At 40.6% G+C, this 11,889-nt stretch overlaps 1 non-coding gene across 1 annotated transcript; it reads right to left on the bottom strand.

The window, feature by feature from the left end:
* Positions 1–9,294: 9,294 nt before the first annotated feature.
* On the bottom strand, positions 9,295–9,400 carry LOC118482405. Its single transcript, XR_004868445.1, has one exon. It is a non-coding gene; the product is annotated as a small nucleolar RNA R71 (small nucleolar RNA).
* Positions 9,401–11,889: the final 2,489 nt, after the last annotated feature.

The raw sequence follows: 11,889 nt of genomic DNA on the forward strand, positions 1-11,889 counted from the left end.
CCAGGTCCTTGCAGGATCTATACACTGAACAAGGCAAGAACCTTACCAAACCATTCCCTTAACCCCCAACCAGGTAGCCAACATATCTCTATATAGACCGTAGAGATATGAATGGTGAAAATCTTTTATTTTATATAGACAGTAAAATAACGCCAACACACCACGAACAAATGATAAGGAAGTTTCACCTTCAACATAAGAAACTAGTTATTAAAGTCATTAATACAAAACCAAATAAAAAGTGCGAAAATCAAAAGTATTACATTAAATGCTTGTCTTCACCAAGTGATGTAATAGACTTAGGAAAACATGGCCTTTGATTGTCAAGAAATCTTTTACTATCAATCTTGGATCCCGAGACTACTACACACACTCTAAGGTGGATGATGGATGATGGTGGTGGATGTGGGTGTTGTAGTGGTGGTGGAGTGGTGGTGAAGTGGGAGAGAGGTGGTTTGCCAAGGGATGCCTTTGAAGTGAACCAAGCACCCCTATTTATAGCCTGCACAGAAGCCCGGACACGGCCCCGTGTCAGTTGGGCATGGCTCGTGTCTATCCTTCTTCTCTTTCTTCATTAATTGCAATTTGTCTGCATGTGTTCCACACGCCCTCGTGTTCGCTGGGCACGACCCCGTGTGCAGAAGCGTACCTGTACTATCAAGATTTACTGGATTCTGCGAATCTTAGCGTTGACCACGACCCGTGTTGAGCTGGGCACGCCCCCGTGCTGGGAATAGAACTTCTATGATTTTATCTTTTCTGCAGACACCTGGCCACGCCCCCTGTGTTCGCTGGGCACGGGGCCGTGGTTGGCCTTCTGTTCTCTTGTTTTTGCTTGGGAAGATGCTGTCGAGGGGTCGGGCATCCCACGTTTATTCCTTTTCTTTGTATTTATGTTAGATTATGCTGCATATTTGTTCCTTTTGTTCAATTAAGCTCATTTGGTCCTGAAAATACAAAAGGAAGACAAAAGAACACTTTTTCCAACATTAGTACTAAAAATGGGTTAGTTTTATGCCTCATTTGATGTAATTTATATGTTACATTTTACACACATCAGCTCCCAAAGTCAAGCTTTGACTGAGATGCCAATCCGTTTGAAACCTACGACACACCACCAACAATTAATCCGAAAGCCGAAAGCCTAACCCAAAGTCTTAAAAATCTAGAACTCTTAATTAAGAGATCTTGTGAAAAGGAAGAGGCAATGTGTACTAAAGAGGTAATAATCGAAGAGGTAAAAATAGAAGAGCAACAAAACAAAAAACTAATGCATGAACCAAACTAAGAAGAAGGTAAGTCTAAAACGTTTAAACTAGAACAAACTTTTCAAGAAATTTACGTTTGCAACCTTCTTTTGAAAATCATTGTTTGGTATCTTTGTATGCCAAGTTTTTAAAAGAGTTAAACACTACTACTAAAATCGAAGAGTTAGTAAGCATCACGTTAACAAATTATCGAACTTCACTAATAAAAGACAAATACCATGAACGAAACATAAAACCGGTACAATGTTTTTTTCAAAACATCTTTGTTAGTAACGTGCTAATTGATAAAGATCTTTGTGTTAACATAATGCCAAGCTATATTTTTGAAAAAATAGGTACTAGTGATTTTTCTCCTCTTAAAATTCCTATTTTTCTCTCTAACCAAAAAATGATTAACGCCACGAGAATGATTGAGGATGTCTTAATTCAAAGAAGCCAAGCGTTAGTCCCAACCAACTTTATCATCCTATATGATAGCCCTCGTGTTGGGACAACCATTTCTAAAATCCCATCAAACCTTGACCCAACGAAAGCAAAACAATCTACCAATTCAATTAGGGGCCGACAAAAGGTACGTCAATCTTGACCAATCAATGAAATACCCAATTTGTAATGACGACCCCCTAATTGAAGATGAAGCGGAGCCACCAGATATGGAAGAAATAGAAGAACAATTCGTCGAAGAGTAAGACGCCATCGAACAAACCTTTTCGGCCATTGATCTTAATAAAGAAGAAAATAAGCGGTCTCTTGAAGACCCACAACCACTCAAACTCAAGGAACTACCAAAAGGTCTATAATACGCATTCTTAGACAAACAAGGTAAACTCCCCGTCATCATTTCTTCTAAACTAACACTTTTTGAAAAAGAAAAATTAACAAAAGTTTTGAAATAAAATAAAAATGCAATCGCATGGAGGCCCATGGATATCAAAGGCATCAATCCTTCCATGTGCACGCACAAAATTTTAATGGAAGATGACTATAAAACGGTAATACAACCACAAAGAAGAGTAAATCCAAACGTGCAAGAAGTGGTTAAAAATGAAGTCATCAAGCTACTAGACGCCGGACTTATCTATCCTATCTCCGATAGCCCATGGGTAAGTCCCGTCCAAGTAGTACCAAAGAAAGGAGGTATGACAATAATAACTAATGATAAAAATGAACTTATACCAACGAGAACCGTCACCGGTTGGAGGGTTTGTATCGACTATCGCAAATTAAATGAAGCAACAAGGAAATACCACTTTCCTTTACCATTCATCGACCAAATGTTAGAAAGACTATCCGGACATAAATTCTATTGTTTTCTCGATGGTTTCTCTGGGTATTTTCAAATTCCAATAGCACCAGAAGACCAAGAAAAAACAACTTTTACATGTCCAACGGAACTTTCGCTTATCGACGTATGCCTTTTGGTCTATGCAATGCCCCCACTACGTTTCAACGTTGCATGGTGGCTATCTTCCATGACATGATAGAAAAAACTATGAAAGTTTTCATGGATGAGTCTTTTATCTTTGGAGATACATTTGACAAATGCCTCGATAACCTTGAACGAATGCTATCCCGATGTGAGGAAACTAACCTCGCCCTTAATTGGGAAAATGCCATTTAATGGTAACAAAGGGAATAGTACTCGGTCATAAAATCTCAAGCGAAGGAATGGAAGTGGATCAGGCAAAAATAGACACTATTTCCCGATTACCTCCACCATCCTCCGTTCGAGCTATTCGAAGTTTACTAGGACATGCCGGATTTTATAGGCTATTTATCAAAGGCTTTTCAAAAATCTCTAGACCTCTAATAAAGTTACTTGAAAAAGATGCACCATTCATATCCGACAAGGAATGCAATAAAGCTTTCCTTACCCTAAAAGAAATGCTAGTCAATGCACTAATCATGATAGCACCTGATTGGAAACTACCTTTTGAGATCATGTACGACGCAAGCGACTTTGCAGTTGGAGCCGTCTTAGGACAACGAAAAGAGAAATACTTTCACCCAATATACTATGCAAGTAAAACTCTTAACGATACTCAAGAAAATTATACAATAACCGAAAAAGAGTTACTAGCCGTAGTATTTGCTTTTGATAAATTTCGTTCCTATCTTGTTCTTTTTGATACAATAGTATATACGGACCATGACGCCATTCAAAAACAAGATGCCAAACCACGTTTGATCCGGTGGATTCTTATCCTCCAAGAATTCGACATTGAAATAAAAGATAAGCGAGGAGCCGAAAACACCTCCGCCGATCATCTATCTCGCTTAGAAGATCCCGCTTTGGAGCTAACTCGAGAAGAACTCATCAATGAAAAGTTCCCCATTGAATCCTTGGAGCTGGTCGAATACCAAGAAGAACCATGGTACGCTGACTATGCTAACTACCTCGCTAGTGGCATTCTAGTCAAAGGTTGGTCACATCAACAAAGAAAAAAATTCTTTACCAATGTAAAATACTATTTTTGGGAAGACCCATATCTTTTTAAAATATGTGCCGACGAACTCATCTGAAGATGCGTCCATGGTCAAGAAGCAAGAAAAATTCTTTGCCATTGTCATGAAGGATCGTACGGAGGACATCATGGAGTCAGAAGCGCTGCACGAAAGGTACTCGATTTAGGATTTTATTGGCCTACCATCCATAAGGATGCATACCATTTAATTAAAACATGTGATGCATGCCAATGAACAGGTAATATCTCATCAAGAAACGAAATGCCTCAAAATGGCATTCTTATTTGTGAAATTTTTGATGTTCGGGGTATGGATTTTATGGGACCTTTCCCACCGTCAAAAGGGAACAAATACATTCTTGTAGCGGTTGATTACATGTCCAAATGGGACAAAGCCGAAGCTCTTCCAACTGACTATGGGAGAGTTGTGGTAAAATTCTTAAAACGATTATTCCCTCGTTTCGGTATTCCAAAAGCACTCATTAGTGATAGAGGTACCCATTTTTGCAATCATCAATTAAATAAAATTTTAACAAAATATGGGGTTTATCACCGTCTTTCAACAGCCTACCATCCTCAAACCAACAGTCAATCCGAAGTAACAAATCGAGGGCTAAAAAGTATCTTAGAAAAAACCATAGGTTAAAATAAAAAAAGATTGGGCGGATAAACTAGACTATGCTTTATGGGCCTTCCGAACCACCTACAAAACACCAATAGGCACCACCCCATATAAGCTCGTCTATGGAAAAAATTGTCACCTCCCGGTAGAAATTGCACACAAAGCCTACTGGCCGTTAAAAAAACGTAAACCTAAACCGAGAAGCTGCCGGTAAAAATCTATTCTATCTATAACAACCCTCCTAGAACCCTTCACGTGACTCTAAAACATTCCTTACGTACCCCGTACGTGAAAAACAGACCTGAAATACCTTTGTACTTGGGAAAATCAAGAAAAACGAATTTTGGGTATCGCTCGCGGGCCGCGACCAAGATCTCTTGGTCTGTCGCGGGGCGTGACTGGCCTTGTTTGCCCGTCAAGCAACACCGCCACGTGGCAGGTGACTCGGCATGGCTATATCGATGACTGGTCAAGGCTATAGTTGACACGCGGTCCCTCGCGGGCTGCGAAGGCCTTCTTTGCCTTCTTCGCGGGGGGCGAGCCGCCATTGATCAGCCTATAAATAGAGCTAAACGAGCTCAGTCACAACTCATTCAAATTCTGTTTTTATCTCTCAATTTCTATATAGTAGAAATTCTACTCGGGCATAATACCCACTATAAAGCGAAGCTCTGCCTCGTTGTAAGTATTATAACCCTACGGTTACCCTACACGATCGATTTAGGGCTTCGCAATGCATGTCAAGGCTCTGCCCGACTCAGTCATTGGAGTTCTGTCTCGTGTGTACACCCGATTGATTTAGGATTCCGTAATGCATGTCGACTCTGCCCGACTCAGTCATTGGAATTCTGTCTCGAGTTGTACGATTAATGTGATTTGGGTTATTTTACTAATACATGTGCATTGTTTAATTTTAATAGATAGTAACCAGGAGAATCACCAGGAAGCTTTAGTATTACCTAAGTAAACAATGTGAGTACATCTGCTTTTTGCCATCTTTTTATAAATCTTTTTGTGAGTCAAAATATTTTAGCAAAACCTCAAATGTTTTAAATTGCACTTATCAGTTATTGAGTATTTGTATTCTACAATTACTGTCGGTATGTTGGGGTTTTGTATACATTACTTGTTACTACATTGTGAGTAGTAGCATGACCACAAGTCAGGATTGACAGTACCGTGGGTGGTAATTGAGTAGATATAAACAAATCTAATTGCGGATGCCCTCAATTCTGTGAAAGTATAAAAATGTTTTGATTAAACTTGGATGCACTCGCCAGTATTTCTTGATGATAAAATGTTTTTAAAACGCGTTTCAGGTAACACAATGTGAAAGCCAATAGAAGCCAGCTGGAGAGCACTGAAGGCTTGGAAAAGTGGCTATAAAAGTTACCTAAATAAAAAGAAGTTTTTGTTTTAAAAAATTAGGGTTTACCCCTACAAATGTATTGTCAAATGAACTTGGGTTTTTATCCCAAAAAGTTATTATTATAAAAGTTTGGTGTTTTACTCTGATCAAAATATTTCCTAACTACGGTCCTGATGTATTCCGCTGCCAAATTAATAAACACCGATACCACCCATCTGGATGCTCGCGGCGCCCCCTCCCGGGGTAGGGGTCGGGGGCTGCGACAGAGAGTGGTATCAGAGCTTGAACCACTGGTTTAAGCCAAAGAAGTGTTCTGCTGACACTTAAATTTTTAATTCTGTGTTAGGAAATAAATTATGTGCAAATATTGTTTTGTGTTATTTGACTATTTGTTAGTTTACAGTATGAGTGAGCAAGGAACTTCGGACGCTTATCGTCATTTAGATAGTTCACCAAAAGATGAGGGAACATCATCTCAACCTGATCCCTCAGGATACTCAGCCGATACTGAGGAAAGGATATTTATATTTAAGGCACAATATGAGGAACCTTTTACTACTAAGAAAAGAGGTTGGTTTAATAGAGGAGCACATGAGAGAAGAAAAAGAATGAAGAAGTTACAACAGTAGAGAGCGATAGTCAGAGCTAATAAGGAAGTAAATGCACAGACTCAAGAGATAGTCATTAGGCCACCTTGGGAAGAGGAGCTAGATAGACAGTTGGCCGATTTCCGTATGTTAGCCACTACAGCAGTAGACGCTAACCAAAACCAAATAGCTGAACCGTCGCTGTTACCTTTATTCCCAGACCAACAAATGCTATAACCCAACCAAGTAAACCAATTCCCAATACCTGCATTTGACCCTAACGAGTTACCTAGAATCCCAACTCCACATCCTTTACAATCTGATCTATGGTTTGATGATAATAGGTCATACTCGACCCTATACCCTCCCGAAGAACCAATGCCTTTAGAATGCGATCCGTGGCAGGATAATGATAGAACATTTTTCGAAATGAATAGCGCAGACCTGACGGGTGGTCCATGGGACAACCCTTAAGTGTGTTAAAAGACGAGTGAATCCCTCATTTGATCATGTAATTGCCTTGAATTAGATAACTACGGTTGCTTGTGTTTCAGGTACATTTAGAGCTTAAAAGTATGGAAATAAAGCTTCGAATAGACACGACTGGATTGTAGATTGAAAGACGGAGAATAAATGAAAAAAATAAAATTTTGGAATTGAAGAATTAAGAAGATAACATGATAGAGGATGAAATTACGAGAACGTAGGCGAAAACGGTGAAGAAAACGGAGTTGAAACGAGAAAGTTATGAAGAAAACAAAAATTGATTGCTGAAGCCTACCGTAACTTACGGTGGTACCATAATTTACGGTAGACTCTGACAAAAATTGATGCCGTAACTCAGTTTAACTCCACCGTAAACCATTTTAAGCCACCGTAACTTACGGTGGTACCGTAATTTACGGTGGAGGCCAGCGTGAAACTTGTAACTCCCTCATTTAAGGTTGTTTATGGTGCCTTTTCATCATCTAATCATTCCCATTCGTTTTGTAACTCCTAAGGGGCGAATTTGGGGTGTTCTAAGGTGTTCTTGAGTGATCTAAACATGAAGACTTTGTTTTTGATTCCAATGGACAAAGGTTCGATTGTGATGATGGTTCATAACACTATGAGCGGCTAGGTTTGCTTGGTGATCGTCTCGGATGTAAGGTTTTATTTGTGACAATTATGTTTGTTCTTTAATTTATGGAATATTAGACTGTGCATGTGTTGTTAGTTTATTATGGTGTTTGATTGGTTGTTTGTAAATTGTTGATGTATGTTTGATCATAGTTCTAAACCATACGTTCTTGGTGCTGTTGGCAATCGAGATATCATGGGAGGGATTAGGGTTGGATATGTGTTGATTGGTCATCGGGTAACAACCTCGCGTTCTAGGAATCCGAGTACTTAGTTCCCTTTCATCACAAACAATTTATCTTACATGAGCCATGTCTATGTGGTTTTTTCCAGTTGAACATGAACGTTAGTTGTCCCTTAAAACCTGAAACTCGGGATGATCACTATCCTCTTATCTTGTTACAAAACTTAACCTTGATTTGTAATCTAATTTAGTTTAATTTAGTTAATTAAAACCAATCAACCCAAACATTGAAATTTATTTTTCTTTCAATTTAGTTTACTTTAGTGAAGTTAGACATACATCGAGATAGCACATATTCCACAAACTCCCTGTGTTCGATACCCACTTACCGCTAGCTAATTAGTTGTAATTGGATTAAATTTGATTGTGACCGCGACATCACGTCAAATTTTGGCGCCGCTGCCGGGGAGTAGTGCGCAACGTGTGTCAGTTTATTAGTTTTGTTTTGTTATTTTCGGGTTTACGCTGGTTGTGTTTTAGTGTGCAGGTACTTCAGGTGTATGCATACTAGGGGCTCTCACAGGTCATCACCGCTATCGTTTGATCCGGAAATTGAAAGAACGCTAAGACAAAACAAAGTTTTAGTTCGAGAAAACAAGATCATTGGTTCACCCACTTCACCCATCACACCGAGAAACATCATGGCTGATTCACAAATTCCACCTACGACGGGTCAAACGACCTCATCCTTTATACCTACTTCCACCCAACCATCACCAAACACCACATTACCCAATACCACCGCTGAATTCACACCATCCAATGTCACCCAACCAATTACCACTCAAGCGGAACCCGCCATCACCTACAACCCATCCACCACAATCCCACCATTATCCCACTTCTTTCCCCCAACTACGGGTCAATCATCATCCACTTTCACAATTGCACCAAATTCAACTATTGTGCATACTACTTCATCTTTTAGACCACAACAACAACAATCGGGTTTCCAGTATTCGACTCTTCCATTTGGGCAAACTTCGGGAATCCAAGGAGATGGTTATGATTAAGGGTTTGAAGAATTTGAGGGTTACGATGAGGATGGATATTTTTATGGAGGTTATGGTGATCAAGGGGAGTTTGGGTATGTTCAAAGTCAATCTCAAGGGATGGCAAGTGTTGGTGGAATGCCACAACAACAACTTATACCACAACACATTCGGCCGAGACCACAAGGGCAAGTACCAAGGCCAAATGGTCCTATTATTCCAAGAGGTAGGTATGGTGTACCAAGGAGACACCTTAGAGAAAATGTGAGGGGCATCGAAGCACATTTTCGGCCGGTAATCACTCAAAACCCTTCACCGGTAGTCATTCCTCATAATGATCAAGGGCGAACATTTGAAGTAAGAACCAACTCTTTGCAAATTTTACCAAAGTACAAGGGGTTGGCAACGGAGGAGCCTTACTTTCATTTAGAGGCTTATGACTCGATTTGCAACACTCTTGGGAGTCAAGGGTTTTCGGCCGACGATATCAAATTGGTATTATTCCAATTTTCTTTGGAAGATAAGGCGAAGAAATGGTTTTACACGTTACCTTCGGCATCCATATATACATGGGGGGAGATGCAACAAACTTTCTTGGATGAGTTTTACACCGCCCAAAAGACCAACGATGCAAGGAAGGGGTTGAGAAGCTTCCAACAACAACATGGTGAGATGTTCCATGAGGCATTCGAGCGTTTTAATATGATGATTAAAAATTGCCCTCACCATGGAATTGAATTGTGGGAGTTGATGAATGCCTTCCACGAGGGGTTGAGTGCCGAAGATGCACGTGATTTGATGTCTATTACCGGTGGGACTTTTGGAACAAATTATGAGAACGATGATTGGGAGTTCTTGGAAAGCATGGCAACTACATCAAAGAGGAAAGCTCAAGCTTCAAGAAGAGCCCGACCGACCACTACCCGACCTCAAGTGCACGCCATAGATGATGGTAATGTTCAAACCACTAACCAAATTTATGATGTTTGTGCTTTGTGTAATGAAATAGGTCATGCGGCTGAAAATTGCCAAGGGATGTTGGAAGGGCAATACGAGGAGGTCCATGTGGTTCAAGGTCAAGGTCAAGGAGGAGGTGGTAGGAGTTACAACAACATGAACTCTAATACCTACCACCCCGGGTTGAGGAACCACCCGAATTTTAGATATGGGAACCCTTCAAATCAAGCAAACCCAAATTTTCAAGGTAGCCAAGGTAACTTTGGTTCACGCCAATCTTACAATAACCAAGGTGGATACCGAGGCGGAAATAACCAAGGCTATCAAAAACAATACCAAACGGGTCAAGAACAAGGGGGTCTTCGGGTGGAAACGAGATGATGGAAATGCTAAAGAGAATGCAAATGGAGATGCAAAAACGGAACCAACTTGATGAAGTGCGAATGCAAAAGGATGAGGTTCGTGACAAAAGCATCCAATCACTAACAACCCAAATGGGTCAATTAGCAACCGATGTGGCGGAGTTGAAGAAAGGCAAGGGTCAACTTCCAAGCGATACTAAGGTAAACCCTTCACATGGGTCGTCACGAGGTAATGTTAATATTAATCATGTTAGTGTTTTAAGAAGTGGAAAAGAATTTAAAGCCAATGTGTCACCCGAATTGGTTGAGGGGGTAGTTGAGGATATTACGGGTAATGAAAGTGATGATGAAGTTTCACCGGTTAAACCAAAAGAAACAATTGTTAAAAAACCGGGTTTGGGTGAAAACGAAAAGAATGAAAAAGTTGAGGGTGAACCGAGTCAAGTCCCGTTTCCATCGGCCTTACTTGACCCGGGAAAGAAAAATTTTATCGTGTCGAGAGGTCCTCAAAAAGAGGAGATGTGGGACATGTTTAAACAAGTAAAAATAAATCTCCCACTCCTCGATGCAATAAAACAAGTCCCCGCTTATGCAAAATTCTTAAAAGAATTATGTACACAAAAAAGGCAAAACAAGAAGAAGGTGCCTAATCGGGTGGATTTAACCGGGCAAGTGAGTGCGGTTTTGAATGGGGAGCTTCCTCTTAAGCTCCAAGATCCGGGCACGCCATTGATTAATATACAAGTTGGAAATTTTCAAATGGCTAAGGCGTTGCTAGATCTTGGAGCCGGAGTTAGTATTCTACCGGGGGGCTTATATGACCAATATGACTTTGGTCCGTTAGCAAGGGTGGAGACAACGGTTGTTTTAGCCGATTTGTCTCATAAGTTACCTCGGGGTATGGTCCAAAACGTAATTGTCAAAATTGATGAGTTTTACTACCCGGTTGACTTTTTAGTCTTGGATTACTCATCGGCGGACCCTAAGCAACAACAAAATATAATTTTGGGTCGGCCGTTTTTAAGCACCGCACATGCTATTATTGATTGTAGATTTGGTACAGTTGATATGGCTTTTGGAAATAGAAAAATGCGTTTGAATGTTTTACTAACAATTCTAATGCTAACGGTGTTGATGAGTGTTTCATGGCAGATATAGTTGATGGATGCAACCCGCATGAGTATGAGGAGGATGGTTTGGATATTTGCCTGTGTGATTTTTCTGAACAGGTACATGCTTATGCACTCCGGGTTGAAGAGGAAGCGCAAGATGCGATGGCGTTGAAAGAAGGTCGACCACCATGGACCCACCAGTTTGAAGGTCTACCGGTGGAGATTGATTCGGGTACGAAACCATCATTGGAGGAACCGCCAAAGTTGGAGCTCAAAGACTTGCCTAGCCACTTGAAGTATGTGTTTTTAGGGGATAATGACACCTTACCGGTCATTATTGCCTCTAATTTGGAGTTGGTACAAGAGCAAGCGTTGATGGAGGTTTTAAAAGAGAACAAGGGAGCTATTGGATGGACGATTGCCGACCTCAAAGGAATTAGTCCATCCATTGTCATGCATAAAATCATTACCACTGAAGATGCGAAGCCGACACGAGAGGCTCAAAGGCGATTGAATCCGAATTTACGGGAGGTAGTTAAAAAAGAGGTAATTAAATGGTTGGATGCGGGAATTATTTATCCAATTTCGGATAGTGCTTGGGTGAGTCCCACCCAAGTTGTGCCTAAGAAGGCCGGCATTCAAGTAGTCAAGGATGAAAGTGGTGAACAAATTGCCACCCGACCGGTTACCGGGTGGCGTGTATGTATTGACTACCGAAAATTGAATGCCGCCACTTCTAAGGATCATTTCCCGCTACCATTCATTGATCAAATTATTGAAAAACTGTCGGGT

The sequence above is a fragment of the Helianthus annuus genome, chromosome 9, assembly GCF_002127325.2.
Source record: "Helianthus annuus cultivar XRQ/B chromosome 9, HanXRQr2.0-SUNRISE, whole genome shotgun sequence".
Lineage (NCBI taxonomy): Eukaryota > Viridiplantae > Streptophyta > Magnoliopsida > Asterales > Asteraceae > Helianthus > Helianthus annuus.